Raw genomic sequence first — 17,373 nt, 5'->3', positions numbered from 1 at the left:
CGCGAGATAAAGCGCGAGCTGTCCCGTTACCATTTTCCATCAATCCGTCTCAACGTTAATATTAAGCGTTTTATAACAACTTGTCAAGTCGACACTGCATTTTAGCCATCGGCGGTAGCTACGCGAGGTAGCTGAATGCCGGCTGACGGCATTAAGCGAGAGGAGGAGCGAGTTTCCGTCGCGCGAATCGTTTCTTCGCGCCCCGGTAATTAAACGGGAATTTATAGGGAAATTAACGGGAATAGAAAAGTCCGGGGGAATGAAAGACGCGTACCGTAGCGAGAGACGTGGCGTGGCGTGGCTGGGGGAATCGCGGGGAAGAAAAAGTTAATTTCCCGTTTTCTTTTCTCACGGCATTATCTTCCTATTTATCTGTCTCTTTCCGCGGCCTCTGTCCGAGCGGGCGCGGCGGCCAAACGCGCGCCGGGGAGGTGAGAAACTGCGCGATTTAATAACGCGCGGCCTGTCCCCTTTTCGCGAAAATAATTGCTCGCCTCGCTTCCTTTTTCTCAACAATTATCCACCTCTCTTTTTTTTTTTCGCCCCCGCCGCGTTTGCGTCCTTTTCAATTTCGACCGCGAACCGTCCCCGTCGCTCGCGGTCTGCGCCGCACGGCACAGCTTTTATTCGCGATCTCGCGTTCGTCCGAAATAACGAGACTCTGGGCTACGTTTCCGCGATTGGAAATGATCCATAGGGAGAAAAAAAAAAAAAAAAAAAAGAACGGCGCGCCGTTCATTCGCTATTGGCCGCGCTTAATGCGATTCCATGCACGATATATAATTTGCGATCCGACGTGAGCTATGGCGTCGTCCTCGCGGGCGCGGCATAAATTCAATTTAATTCTCCGAACGTATCATTGCCATTTTTCCGAACGTTTTTGCTTATGAAAATAATAGCGCGAATATTTGTCGTATTTTGTATGCATAAAAGAGAAAGAGAGAGAGAGAGGGAGAGAGATTTCATTTTTTTTTTTTTTTTTTTTCATAAATTGACTTTCATCCGATTACTTCAAACGGTCTCGCTGCTCAAAAGCAGAAATATTTACCCGCAAGTTTCAAAGAACGGAGAGCTTTGCGAATATTTAAATAGTTACCGCGGGTTTTTATAATATTTTATACTTTACGCTATTTTACATTGCCACATCGTTTCGTCATAATAATTCAATCCTGGATCTGACTTCTATTTCATCCAATTTAGCAGAATACCTCATCTTGTATCATGTAATAAAATAATGTATGAGATAAAAATAGTCACTATTTCCCTGTCGTTTCAGTATAACCCGACAGCGTACCGGACGCCACCTTAATTCGAGCCTGAAGAGTAGTAACGGAATCCGATTTAACCGGACCGAAAATAAGGCCGAGGGTGAAAAGCTTTTAGTACTTCCTACGTCGGCAAATATGCGACTTATCCCGTGCCTCTGAAACGAGCACAAAATTTTCCTCACGTTAGGATTATTATAATAGAATCCCGAAATTGCACGGTTATTTGTGCACTAAAGTGATATGATTTATGAAATAATCCAAGGTGAATTAATAATTTAATTAAATTAAGTATGCACAACAACCTAAAAATTAATATTCTAGCGTCGTTGTGTTATCGGAATAAACATGAAAACTATTCGGTCATATATATTATATTTTATGATTTATTTTAAATTTCTGCTGGAACGCGTATACATTGTTTAAACTTTCTTATCATCGTATCGGCAGAATTATTTTGTGCTATCTTTACATGAAAGAAATGATTATATAAGAAACTTCTTATATAATAAAAAGATGTTTCTGATCAATATATTATTGATCTACTTATGAAGCATCGATAATGTTAAAATTAAATAAAAATTCTTCGATACTCTTCTTTTACGTATCACTAAAAATAGTTAGTTTACTAAAATTTTTATATGCCACCATAGCCTATATCTGAGAGGGATGCTCAAATAAAATTTTCCAAAAAAATCCAATCGAACATTGTAATTTTGTGGGTGTCGATTCGCGGATACCCCACAACTTCAATAATTGGGTCAAGATAAATCGTATTGATTCGTTTCATTTTTACGGGTATCCGATAAATTAATGCCCTCCATAAAACGAAGGGTATGTATTATATCCCGAGATTATGTTGAAACCGCAAATTCCATTATCCATTGCAGCAATTTAATCAGCGATCTAATTTACGAGTGCTCAAGCAAACCGATAATACCTCGGTTTTCTCCGATCTATCTCTCTCTCTCTCTCTCTCTCTCTATGCATGGGAATCGAATCTCACGGAGATATGCGTGTGAGAATAAATCACAAAATTTCTATTTACTTTTCTCATCACCGATATTGAAAGTTATGCTTACAGCTCGTATGTACATTACGTTGTATAAAATCTTTTTCTGGTATACGCCTGGTATGTTTATTCGCATCAAAAATATCAGCCAAAAATATGCAAGAGACATCTTGTTATCTTAAAAAGAACCAGACTTTTCAACTCTTTAATCGAAAATTTCATGGATTATTAATAAATAAATTTACATAAAAATATATAAATTAATTAAATTGATAAATAATAATGTCGCTTTTAAACTCTACCTTGATCTCCGGATATTTTCCGTTTCATGTTTTGATAAATATGAGTTAAAGAGCCAACTTCCAAGATCCGCTTCCTCGGATTAACTCGAAACATAGTTCAATCATTTCTCCGTCTTTCTCTCGGAAATAGAAACGGGAATTACGGTTGAACTTGTATTACCAACAGAATGCGGTTATTTTTATATTAATTTTATAGATTTGACAATCCTTTTCCATAATTAAAGCTTTCACATACGTGTCTAACATATAAACTTCGTATCAAGAACGAGAAAATTGTTTTTAATTTAAAATTTATATTTTTCGCAATATATATTTCCGATGGGGGAAGATAATAAGAGGGATTTTAATCGATATCAATAATATTGATCATTATTATAGAGCCATCACGTTGAAAGTCTGCTAAATCAAAGCGGCACGTAGTTGGTAATATAATTAATTGAATTTATTTAACATATTAAACATATTAAGAGACTTTAGCAACCTGCTTGCCGAGGAAATGCCATGTTTCGCGTTGTAGTTTTTTTTTTTTTTTTTTTTTTTAATTTAGATCTCTTTTACCATTTGTTACCTTAATATGGCGTTCAAAGTTGTCAAGCCGCGTCAATATTTGCTTTATATAAAAATTTGGCAGTTTCCCTATAAAATTACCTGCAAAACTGAAATTGCTATAAACCAGAAGATTGACATGAAGAAACAATACTGAGATTTTAAATTTAGGCTCATCCCACTATAATACGAAAAGTCAACGTGAAAATTTGTTCATGTGTGTGAAAAAAATGTATGTATAAGTGTATACAAATGTATCTATGTATTTAAATATGCACAAGTGTGCATATGTGCAAACGCACTCGTCAAAATTGGCTCGTCTCTTCGGCATTACCCTAAAGCTATTAATCAATGGTGGTTTGGAGGAATCGAAGCATCTAATTCCCCATCGTCGTTGCGTTTGTGCGACGCGAGTGTAGTTTCGTCGAATGCCGCGGATGTGAATCCCGTATATATATATATATATATATATATATATATATATATATATACACGTTCGTCCGGCATACGAGCTGAAATCTGTACAGAGCTTTCAGGAGAAAGAGAGAAAGGGGTTGCGAGTCCGTCTTTTTGCTCGGCACGCAACAGTCGCGGCTGTTTCGTACGTTTTTCGTACGGAGAGAGCGCGGTAACGGAACACGATTTACGGGTCGAAAATAGAGCCGCGAGTGAAAAGCTTTTAGTCGTTCGTACGTCGGCAAATATGTGACTAACCCAGAGCTCCCGGCTACGTGTACGCGCGGGTCAGAGCCGCGTTTTCATCCACCTGTGTAATCGTTCCCTTTTCCCTACCCCCTCCCACCCCCCGCGCGTGCTTCATGATCCGCTTGCTTTTTCATTCCCTCGCAACAATCCTCCCCGTTCGCCGTCCTCGTTTCAACCAAAAGCGTACTCTTGAATAAGTATTTAAAGGGTACAGGTACACCGAAACAAAATTAAAACGCCGCTGATGCGAAGATTGTCAAACGATCGCTGCAAATAGGGATTGCAGGGTGGGATATCAGAAAATTTCGCGTGTTTTTCACACAATTTTTTTCCTTATCTTTTTTCATCTCAGTTGATTAAAAAGTAAAACTAAAATTCTAGGAAAAAAATTAAAAAATAAAAATGTGTGTGTACACGCTCGTAAAATTTAGTTTTGAGAAAATCGGCATTTAAACCTAGGTTCCACATTTGTCATATTGTCACAGACTTCCCGCACTGGGAAGTAGTGACTACCCCACGTGTAACATTTTACAATAAATTTTAAAAAAATCATTTGTTTCTAACACATTTTTTTTCCATCGAAACGCCAGACCAACAAAGGAATTCGTCTATGCATAAAAATATCAAAAAGACAATAATGTATCCGCTTATATATAAAAAAAAAAAACAAAAAGATTTACATTCGAAAATGGCAGACTTGAGAACTTGGGATAAGAAATACCCCAGCCCTGTGAGAACTTAAGGTTGAAAACTTTTTTCTAACTAATAATTACAGAATCGTTACAAACGACAGACGACGTTTTAAAATCTCATTTCGGGTAGTACGCTGAAAATAAATAACGTGGAAATATTTTTTCATTGCGTCTTAGAGAAACGGAAGATTTATGCGAAGAGAGATGAGTTCTCATAAGCAACACCCTAGGCGAACGCATTTGATTTGCATGTTCTTCTTCTTGCACATTCACTCTGGCAAACGGCAAGTGCACTGCGCTATGATAATGTTCAAACAGATATTTTCAAACTTCCGGTTGCCGTTTTATCCGCGTGCAACACAGCCAACAGGAGACAGGTGTACCTCTGTATGCAAGCGGGTCTGATGTACCGCCACTGCTTTCTCCTCCGCGATTCTCTTTGATCATGCGCGATGACATTGTTCTAGGAATAATAAAATTTTCCGCTCTTTATTCGTCTCTTCTCTGCGCGCGTAATTTTTATCGGTCGCTCGAAACGTATCTACGATGCGACAACAAAAGCGAGCGCAACAGCAGCGCGAATCCTTTTATTTCGCGATAAATAACAAGATATCGATTTACTCCGTTAAAATTGATATTCCGCCCGCGCAAGAATTTCTTCCTTTTGTTCTGCCGGGCCGCGAACAAAATCGCCGCCATAATCGATCCGGCGGGCGATCGGAATTCTATAACGTGTTGCATATGAAATCAAGATGAGAGGACGCGCGACGTCCAATTTGGATTATGAACTCGCAACCCCGTCGGTAGCAATAAATCGACAAACGATATAAAATCAATACGACACAAAATTGGAAAATACAGAGGTTAAATTCCCGTCAAAGGGTGAACAGTCTCACATCGGGATGTATTATAAAAAAACACGTCGTGTGTCAATAATTATTTTCGAATTGAAATGTCATTATGAGCGATAACGATAAAGAACGAAATTAATGAGAGTAGCGATACACATACAGCTGACAATGGAATTTGTAAAAATTATTTAATCGCGGATCCCGTCGTGGCGCGCGCCTGCGCGCATTCTGACGATATCTGTTATTCAATTTGCAAGCCGATTTATTTTAATCTCCTTTCGCCATTCCATTCTCTCTTTTTTCATTCGTATACAGGCGACGGCGCAGTTTCTAGTCGGATAAAACAGCATTTCGATATTTGGATAGAGACCTTTCAATCGGCTCGCTTCCGTGCTCAATTTCCATGTTACTGTCGTCCAGAATCATGGATCTCTGGATTAGCTTGTAATACAGAAAGGAGAGAACTGAGAACGAAAGCGTCCAAAAAGATCAATGAAGGAACAATGGAAGAGAGAAAGAAAGAATGTAAAAGAGAGAGAGAGAGAGATTCTATTTTCAAAAGAATTTTTACAACGGGAAAAAATATAGAAGTGTACTAACGTACTAATAAGAATAATTATTAATATCAGTCCACCATATTATGGAAGAAATAATAAGTTAATTTTGTGTGCCAAATGAGAAAGAAGAAAATAAGATCTTATTTCCAGAAAATCTGTCGTGTGAGTGTCCTACGATTTCGATGTATTAATTGAGAGAAACACAGAAACGGCAAAGAGATGAAGAGAAAGAAAAAGAGAAGTGAAAAAAAACATACCCCGGGCGTCCAGATGAGTTCAATTTATTTCGAACGACGCGATCATCGATATTCCTGAAGTCGATTAAATAGCTATGCGGGTCAAAAATCGCTTTGAAAGAAAAAAAGTCAAAAGGACACGACACAATGTTTTTAGCAATTCGTTGACAAATGCATATCAAACATTTTGTTCTTTTTGCATAAAAATGTAATTCTGAAAAGATATTGATACTTGCGTAACATATTAAGACTGAGCTGTTATTTAAAATTGATTTATAAAAAAATAATATAAATAAGAGAAAAGATTTGCTCTACACAACAAAAGTAATTTTAAATGAATGTTTCTTGCACGATTTAAAGAAGTAATATTTTTTTGATTAAATGAGTGAATCTCTCTTCGATAAAATAAAAACAAAGTGTCAAACATTTAAAATTATATAGAACCCGATACTCATGTAGCTTTTCTTTTTTGTTATTCATCCCATTTGCATGAATCCGGAAAATATTATTATTTCAGAAAAACACAGATTGAACGTTATCTCTCGCCTGAAGCGTATCACTTCATTCCTACACCATTGATTTTTACATTCAACGTTAAACCGCCTGTTTTTGCGCGCTTGGCAAAGAATAAAACGTCCGAGATAATAAAGATACCACGTGAAAAAATGTTTATATCATAATATTGGACTTTAAAGAATAAAAACGATACGTCAGGTAATCTTCAATTCGCGGAGAAGAGATAACTCCAACGTAACGCTGTTATATCGCACTCCGTATAACTTGTTCATCCGAGCAAATGTTTACTTGTTAAATATAGACCTGCGCCACGCCACGCATGCCATTGTGCGACGCGCCAAACATATAATAAAGAACTAGATCGAGAAACGTAACTGGAAAGAGGAGGGCATGCGGCCGCCATTGCGCCGGCCGCGCGGCGAACTCTCCGGGGTGGAGAATTATGACGTCTGCCGGTGGTGGTGCGAACGGAGCCTTCACCACCACGGGGTCCTCTTTTGTGACCGCCTATTGTGCCTTCCTGAAAACGTACGCATCGTTCCGTGTTGTCGGCCGACACCGTCGACACGTTGATCACTTCCGGTTCCTCCTCTCTTTCAACACCCGGCAGCTTACGGTAATCGCGCTTACAATACTCGCGCTCCCAACTTCGCCAGCCGGCAGTTGGGAGTTGGGAGTTCCGATCGATGATGCTTCCTCCTATTCGCCGAGGACGCCGCTATCTTTCTTCGCCGCGAGAGCGCGAGAGCGCGAAGCCCTTTCAAAAGCCGCTGGCGGTTTAATGCACTCTTTCGTCGCCGTCGACGGAATAAAAATTTCAGCTGCACTTCTGTAAATTTAATTCCCCACCACACCACCCACACACACACACACACACACACACACACACACACACACACGCCGCGACGGACGTCGTTACGCCGACGATTTGTTGCTCTTGTACAGGAACACGCCGCTCGCAACGACCCACTCTCGCGACGCGAATCTGAGAAGAGAGAGAGAGAGAGAGAGAGAGAGAGAGAGAGAGAGAGAGAGAGAGAGAGAGAGAGAAATATTACCGTGGCGGCATGAAAAATTGCCCCGGCACGATATGTTGGGAGGTATTTCAGAAAGATTCAATTTCCCCCGCGAGCTGGATTTTTCCTTGGGACGTTCTTACGATAATTGGGCGTCTCGATAAAACATTCAACTCGGTCTTAACCCAGTTTTCCTCGTTCCGTACTTTATCGTTAATAAATATTATACGGTGAAAGATGGAGAGAGAGAGAGAGAGAGAGAGAGAGAGAGAGACGAGATGCAATTGATTTATCTCGCACGTTTCCGTGCTTTGCAAACAGAATCGACATCAGTCCTGAACGCTGAATAGCCCGGGAGGGTTCTATCAATTATCCATTGATTAATCGTATTATCGATTTCAAAATACAATTACACAATTTGTACAATTACAAAATTCTCAAATCTGAGACATCTAGACAACATTTTAAGACATAATGGCATAAAACAAATTTAGGACAATATTAATAAAGAAATATAAAATAAAAAATACATTTCGAACTCTCAGTTGCTCTAAAACGGTTTATTTTTAAATAAATTTTGCAACAAACTATATTTGAGATTTTGCTGACACTGTATCTAGTCCTTTTAACTCAAACTTTCGATATAAATGTTCTATTTGAATCGCGCTTAAACCATGTGAAAAATCTGGAAAATACAAGTATAAAATACAAATATTTCACAAATTCTATATATCATGCAACTCGGTATTAACATGTCAAATTAATTTAGCCAATTGCGGAAATCAATTGCTCTTTCCTTCTTATTTTTCTTCTGTGCACAATTTCATTCCGAATCAACAATCGGGATTTTCCCACAATTGGTAGCGTCTTAATCCAACGAATTTTCCAACAGGACAAATCTTATCGTACGAATTGGACGAGAAAGTGTTCGTACATCTTCCCTTATCTCAGGCTCCATAATCGATTCCGAATTAACCGCCGAACAAACTGGGACGCGCTGTATTTTCGTCCTATTTACATGTCTCCCGGGGGAATTCCCCGAAGCTCGAAACTAAACAAGCCTGTTTTGCCTTTCTTTCGATCGGTGAGTACCGCGACGTGAGATGTGGGTTGCGAAACTCCCTCCTCGAGAGATCGACACGTTTACCCCTTACGTTCCTTAATTCCGCACGTCTGACGCTTTTCCCGACCTATCTACGTCTCCGTAAAAATATTCACCATCTATTTACGTAGCTGGATTTCCGTGACGTGAACTTTCGGTCGAAATTGACAAAATCTTCTCAGGTCGGAGTTTGAATACGCGAGCTCCCTTTTAAATGTCAAAGCTGCACTTTTGTGTTCGTATTATGAAAGTTTAAGATATTCTCTCGAGCGAGTAAAACTCGCACGCGCGCATCAGAGATTCTTTACGGAAAGGCTTTTCTACACAGCGAGATTCCTCAACTAATCTTCGGAGTTGACTCTCCCTTAAGCTTGATTGCCTGCCTTTTTTTTTTTTGCGAGAGTTCTCAATATTCAATATTAATTATTTCAACGAAGTAACAAAGTTTTAACTTATTATTCTCCTTAAGTTAAATACACTTGAGATTAACCAAAGAATAAAGTTTTGTCATCTATGAGCTCAAGCTTAGTTCACGGGAAGCACTCTATTATAATCTTGGGGGGGGGGGGGCTCGATTTTGAGGTACCAAAAACTCTTTAATTTTCAAATCTGGAGAACTGAAACGCGACAATACCGATACTACTTCATTAAAACAATAATCCCTTTTTTTCTTAATTAAGTCTCTAATATCTATCCCCGGCCGATCTTTAATAATTCCATTCAACCCGAACCAGAAATGCTTATAAAAGACCGAGTAAAACTCACGAAACAACCGAGTCCGAGCAGTTACTTCCTGGCGGTTTAATGGCCACTTCAATTGAGTTTGCGGCCTCTTCCCCTTCTTGTCTTCGACTTTAAAAAAAGAAAAGAGACGAGACAAACGGAACGAAAGGAAAGATCCAATTTACTCGTAATCGCGTCACCGCTTTGGGGGGGCGATTAATCTCCCCTTGCTCCTTTTCCCTTCCATTTTACTTTTCCATTTCGCGACGATATTGTGTTATGATATTTTCATGCTGGCTTCCCAACGTATTAAGAAGAATAGAGGTAGAGTTAAATGTCTAATGCAAATTGCAAATGCAAATACATAGCTCGTCAACAATTCAATATCATTATGAAACCTAATCCTAAAATTGACTTACCGAAGTCAAAATATTTACATTATAAGTTTTATTTTTATATAAAACTTAAGCGATAAAGTTAAATGTCTAACGCAAATCGCTAATGCAAATGTACAGCTCGTCAACGATTTCAATATCATTGTGAAACCTAATCCTAAAATTGGCTTACCAACCAAGTCAAAATATTTATATGTAATTTTTATTTTTACAAATATATAAAATTTAAATCTCTCGAAAGTGCTACGAAAATAGATATTTTCAATTGTTCTCACTCGTTTGAACAGCTATGTAATGTTCAAACGCCTTAAAAATCCCGAGAAAATATTTTCTAATTTAACCGATATATAAAATATATATTCCATATATATTATAAAACCGGTTTTTTTAATAATTAGTCCTGTTTTAACAAACATGCCAAACTTGGAGTTCTAATCGTTTTTTTTTATAGTGCAAGGTTTTCATAGAAGAAAACCTTTATTCCGCAAGGAGTCTTCAGAAGTACATACATGTATAATACAGTTCTGAACAGAGATGTAGGGTTATGAATAGCGAAGGCAGGGTGAAATGTAGGTCAGCCTCGGGGAGGAAGATCGGCGGTTATGGCTAGGCTGTCGACCGACAGATATTAAAGACCCGTTGACTAGTCTCTCTCTCTCTCTCTCTCTCTCTCTCTCTCTCTCTCTCTCTCTCTCTCTCTCTCTCTCTCTCTCTCTCTCTCTCCCTCTCCCTCCCCCCTTCCCTCCCTCCCTCTCTCTCTCGAAGTCTCTTAATGCCTCTTAATTAACGTCGACGAGAGATTCACCAATGTGCATCTCTTTTACTACCTCTCTAACAGGCTATGAGAATTTCTATGATTATGCGAGATAACGAAAATTCATCGCCATATCTTTCTCGTTACACGTAAAATGCATTCGTTTTGAAGTAAATCTATCTTAATTTTGTTTCAATGTTTCTCACATTTTGGCAAGGCAAAACATACAAAATTTAAAGGGACTAGACATTACAAACGCGTATTTATCTTTTTCAACAAAGTAAAAATTAATATAATACTATTATACTACCGTTACACTATAATATTTTAACTTCTTGGTACACAATTGTCAAAACGATCCTCTGTGAGATCAATACAATGATAGCTATTCACGAAGTTAGCGCAGCTAGAGAGAACCAATCGCGGAAAAGCGACAACAATAATTTCGAGAGATGCGAGTATCGATGTCATTTTTTTAGAAATAAAACTAGACATATTTCAGAAAAACTCGCATATTCGCAAGCAGGTTTTATAAAGTACATAAGCAATATTAAAAAAACAAAGTGCAAAGAGTTGGAGTGTCATAGTTTTAAATATGTTAACATTTTTAGGAATTTAATGGAAATTTATTGGTGAAATTTATTGGTCACTAACAAAGTACCATTATTCAAGTATCTGGACATGATATTTTGCTCACAAACATATTGCTCTCGTGTGCGCTAATTAGATGCAGTTGAGGTTATAAAACATGGTTGTACACATTTCAACGTACATGGAAACGCAACCGACTCATTTGAGAATACAATCCTTCGTCATACTATAAAAACGAGGAGGAATGTTATTCTGAAATAATTAAGAGCATAAAAAAAATGCTTTGTACCTTTCTTTCAGTTGCGTTATAAACTCTGAACAACGCCGTCGGATCTTTGAGAGAAACAAAAGATATTTTAAAAATTATTTAATGAATTTAACTGAGAAATTATATTTTTTTTATGCGTATAATTATTATTTGATAAAGATAATATAAATATATTCTCTCTCTTCCTTCCCCCTCCCTTTTTTTTCTCCCTTTTTCAATATCCTCTATATTTCTAGAGGTTACGACGAGTTCTCGATTACATTAGATATCACCTTCTAATGAATGTGATTCTCAAAACTCGTTATAATAGAGAAAAATATATATATTGAAAAGAATATTTACAAGAAAATTGCCGGTTGTTAATAAATCATTGTTGACATATTTAGCGATAAAATACTTTATGTACGTGTATTGTATGCATGTTTTTTCTTTTTAAATATCTACTTTCTCTTCGTACACATAAAATTAACGTTATTTGGTCGTGATAGCCGTTCATATCATAATCGTAAGCAATTATATAAATGTGTGTGTGTGTGTGTGTGTGTGTGCGCGCGCGCGCGCACACACACACACACACACACATAAAATGTATGTAATTGTTAAAGGAATTTTATATATATATATATATAAAATCAAAGCAATATGTTATATTTTCGCGAACATGTAACCCGTGAAATAATAAATTACTCACACGTAACAAATAATATTTTGATTTTAATAAAAAGAACATTTTTCAATACAATTTCAATTGACCATTATTAGCATAGTCACATGTTATTAGTATTCAGCAACATATAAAACATATGAATACTTCACACTTTGTTATACATTTTAATGATTAAATACCACTCGTCAAAGGCATATGTATGTGTGTATGTATTTGTGAGGAGGAAAATATGGTTCAAAGCACGTTTCATAGGCATCTGTCGCACACGTCCCATATCATTTTCGCCAAGTCCTGCACGCAGAATCTCATAAAGCATAAACTGCTAATTTCACGGAAGTTCGTAATTACGCTCTTTCTTTCCCTCCGCGGGGGGAGGGGGGGGAGGGGAGAGCGGGGAAGGGGGGGATCGACTCCCTTTCATCTCGCACGAAACTGCTTAAATTACGCCGATTTCACACTTGAGCGACCGCAGGTACACTCGTCCGTACATACATACCGCTAAAACCGACCTTTGACTCTTTCTCCAAGCGACTAACGACCAATTGGCAATCCGGTCGAAATAGTTGGAAACTAGTTCCTGACCGAGCTGACGTCGTTATTCCGGCTTCCGTCGGAATCCTGCCTCGGCTTTTTCTACTCTTTTTACTGCCTCGTATACCCTATAGATATCGTTCTTACCCTCGCTCGTGCCTCGCCGAAAGTGAATTTGCCGCATTTCTAGCACCAAGTATTAAAGCTTCTTGTTAATGTTAATTAAAAATAAATAAAAATTAAAATTAATAAATCCCCGATACGCTCTTTGAAGTCGTGTTCAAAACTAAACGCGTCGCGGACAGAAAGCGCATTTTGTTGTAAGCAAAAATTATTATAACAGGAAATAGCCTCTAGATTAAAAGTATTTAAAAAAAAAAAAAAGTGCTCAAGTATTTGTTAAATACTCTTGCAAATTGTTTTTTGTATTTTTGTATTATGCCGAATAATAATAAACTTTTATTTTACTTTCGATTTACATTCGCAATTACAGTCGAGTTCCGTTAACCGTAAATGACAGCCGTAACAAGCAGCTGTAATAAAACGTTTCTGATTAATTTTTCTTTCTTTATTAATATAAATGGAATAACTGTTAAACAGAAACGCAATGTCAATTTTCAGACGTATATGTACGTATATGTACGTACAACGTTTAATTTCCTCTACACGTTTAATTTCATCGTTGCCTTACTGTTTGTCCGTAAAGAAATTATTACTGAAAGTTTCATCTCTAATTTCATCGCCGTATCGCTTTGTACTCGACCGGCTACGAAATTGGCCTTCTGTAAAATACGCTTCGATACTTCCGCGCTAGTTCGCGCTTTTTAAATCCGAGGGAGCTTTTCTATACATTACTCCCCGGTACAGTCGGAAGAGGAATATACCGATCAATTTGATACCTTTATTTCCTACCGTGAAAGTTGATTGAGTTGCCGCGGGTTGATTGAATTTTTTTTCATGTGATCGAATGGAAGCAACGGTTGTCCGGGGAATTCAGTTTTCAGCGCCGAAACGCGACCAGACAAGTAATAAGTCTTACAATGCCGTAATATAATAAATTGCGATAATATGCGTTTCGTACGTAACGCAAACGAAGCAAAATAAAGGCCATTAAATAGAATAAATTTGTAAATTAATAAAAATGAAAGGAAAGAGAGAGAGAGAGAGAGAGACAGAGAGAGAGAGAGAGAGAAATTTAACATGTACTGATTTTCATGCATAATTATTTTTAAAAATTCAAAATTTTTTTTATTACTTCATTACTATTTTATTACCTTAATGATTACTAATTACTTGATAATATAATAAAGATATAATTATATAAAAATATAATTATCTTATTATATAATATAATAAAGAAGGTGATAATAAAGAAGGCTTTTTATGAAGGAAGAATTTCAGAAAAAGAAAAAGAGGTCGATCTCGGCGAGGTTATAATCGATAAATCGACTTGCGCATTCGGTATTCGGGAAAGATTCAAGTTTTCACGATGACACTCGTACTCGTACGAGAGAATAAAAATTTTATTCCGCCGTAAGACACTCTCGCAGTGCGCCAAATTAGATAGGAGGGTGAAAGGATTTCTCGGGTGTAGTCGACAGGATTGCAACTGCATCTCTCAGCAAGAGGAGCGGAGGGGGGGGGGAGGGAAGGGAGAGGAGGGAGGAATTCACCGTCGCGTGACGGACTATCGAACTTACGACAGACGCTTATCGCCGGAATGGAGAAAGTCAAAATTGACTTCCGAGATATCGCGGATACCAATGAAAAGTCGGCGACGGGTACGAAGGGATGATATCATCGGTTAACGCCCGGTCGCTGCTAATTCGTCGATATTACTTCGGCACTTCGCCGAAGAGAAGTTTCGCTGAGAAGGAAAAAGGGGGATGAAGGAGCGAGTAAACGCGCCGCCGCCTCCCCCCCCCCTCCTCCCTCCTCCCCCCCGGTACCTATGCGAGTTTGAGTCACGGCTGGATACGAGAGGACTTGCCCGCTTTCCTGAAGTTATCGGGACTGTGCTTTGAAAACGAAGAGAAAAGGGAAAAAGAAAAAAACGCGGCGAAGAAGCGAGATTACAGTGCACCCATTTCCAATGAAGACTTTCGCGATCCACGTAATAGAACAATAGTACTAGTTGAGAAAGCTGGCGATTTTTAAAATTTCATTACTCTTCTTACGTAAAAAAAAAAAAAAAAAAAAAAAATTCTGAAAGAAAGGTTTGTCAAAAATACTGAGATGCTATGATACCAGTAACGTGTAGAATAATTTTTCACTTCAATTGTTCAAACGTTTACAAAAAAAAAATCGGTCCTCTGTATATTTCTTTCGGCTTCGGATAAACTTTTTTCGGAAAATAAAAGCTGCATTGTTAAATTTGTTTTCCTCAGAATTACCACTCGAACTTCGTTACTTCTTTAAAGACGTACGTTCGTCTTGTTTTCCACAGAATTTCTACTTGTGTTCGTATTAATTCGTTTCAAGTATTACATTGACAGTCTCGGGAAGTTATTCACACGACACATCTGAAACGTGGGAAGCGCGCGGAAGGAAGGGAAGAAGGGGCTGATGAAAAATCGTGGGAAGAAAAAAAACGAGAATGAACTAATAAAAACGTCGGCGTTCTCCGCAAGCTCAATTTCTACGGAATGCGAGCGAAGCACGATCCATTTTTCTACTTTATCCTTCGACGTTCGGTCGTTTAACCCCTTAGCGTTACGGTGTAAGAAGATTCCACGGTGTGCTTCCGGGGATTGTATCATACTTGAATTCACACGCCGTCATACAACACACTTTAATAAATATCGGATAATGATTTTTAAATTTGCAAACGTGAACGCTGGTATGACGGACGGTATGGTAAAGAGAAGCTTGCTTTATTATTAGTTCCCGATATTTTATCGGCTGTTAAATTTGCAAAAGACAAACCCAATAGATTCTGTAAATACAATTCTCGTAATCATATTATTCTCAAAATTATTGATTATTATTTTAATAGTATATTTCAAATTATTTTGCCCTCTCGAAATTGTAAATTCTATGTCAATAAGTGCTTTAAAGTATTTAATAGTTATTTAATATTTAAACGACGCAATTTTTTACAAATTGATATTTAAAATCTTAATTTATGTACATAATTACTATTATTTAAATTTGTTTATGAAACACAGTATATTTTTAAGTAAAAAGGATGATTTTGAAAATATATGCAATATCACAACGAACCGTATTTAATCTCATATTCTAAAAATTAATTATATAATTAATTGAATATTTATTAATATATAAATAATTATCTCTAAAAAATTTATATAAAGAAATCTACTTCACGAGCAAAAGCTTTTTTCACGTCATTTTTATAATAAAAAGTATATGTACAGGTGTCCCATTTTAAATAATGCATTTTAATATCTCTTCTGTAACTCGTCATAGACAAAAAAATTTTCCAGACAAAAGTTGCATAGATATATAGCTATATCTTATTTGTGTCCATTGTGCATTACGTTTAACTTTTATTGCGAATTTTCATTTTCAAAATTTAATATTTATTCCTGTTTCTAATATTGTTCTCTCCATTGTTCACCGGACCTTACTCAATAATGTCCTCCTCTTTTATTTAATTCTGGCTCAAAATAGATCAACACAGGTCACAGAACAAAAACGAAAATTACGATAATATAAATGTGCAATTGATTAAACAAAATCAAAATTAGAAGACAAAGGTAGAAATGCGTGATAAAGAAATCATCCTCACAGAATAGAAAGATTCTACGAACTACACTATTTGTTTCACTCAATGATACGAAAACAATTTTATCCAATGATATACATAATTATCTATCGCGATCACAATCCGAGAAATTTTATTATTATTTATTGGAAAAGAGAAAAGTACTGGACTGTATACTGGACTAGGCTATGAGACCATACCAGCCCTTCTTAAAAACATAATAGTAATGGTGACTAGTCTAAATATAAGGTAAAGTAAACAATGCCGAGCCTGAAATATTAAGACTATGCTCTAATTTACGAATTATACTAATATTTAACAGAACTCAATTCGAAGAAATAATGCGACGATACGCAGAACGACTCCACCCTGTTATCTACGCGGTATTCGAGTACCGCCATGCGAATGATAACAAAGCGACCTTGTGTAAACGCAGCGCACAGCAAGCACGCCGCAAAAGCAAACATCAAGACCATACGTTAACTGACTTGTTGCCACTTCGAAATATTTAACATCATGTAAAATAAACGCTTACTGAATGTCCCGTTCCGACACCCACACACACACACCCACACACACCCACCTACCCACCCACCCACCCACCCACACACCCACCCACACCCACACACACACACACACACACACACACACACACACACACACACACACACACACACACACACACACACACACACACACACACACACACGTTTCTCGTATTTCGTTATTACTTATCAATGAACGATCGATATACGGTTTTTCGTTACCCGATGCACTCGATTCGACAATTCGTATATATTATTTCGTGCAAGCCGAAAACAATGAAATTATATTTTCATTTCGCTCGAATAATTCCAAATGCGACACGAGATCGTAAAGATAAGGCGTTATATAGGCGAGGCAATAATAATAATAAT

The sequence above is a fragment of the Pogonomyrmex barbatus genome, unplaced genomic scaffold (assembly GCF_055798465.1).
Source record: "Pogonomyrmex barbatus isolate J1 unplaced genomic scaffold, ASM5579846v1 scaffold23, whole genome shotgun sequence".
Taxonomy (NCBI): Eukaryota; Metazoa; Arthropoda; class Insecta; order Hymenoptera; family Formicidae; genus Pogonomyrmex; species Pogonomyrmex barbatus.
Note: the sequence above shows the minus strand (reverse complement) of the source record.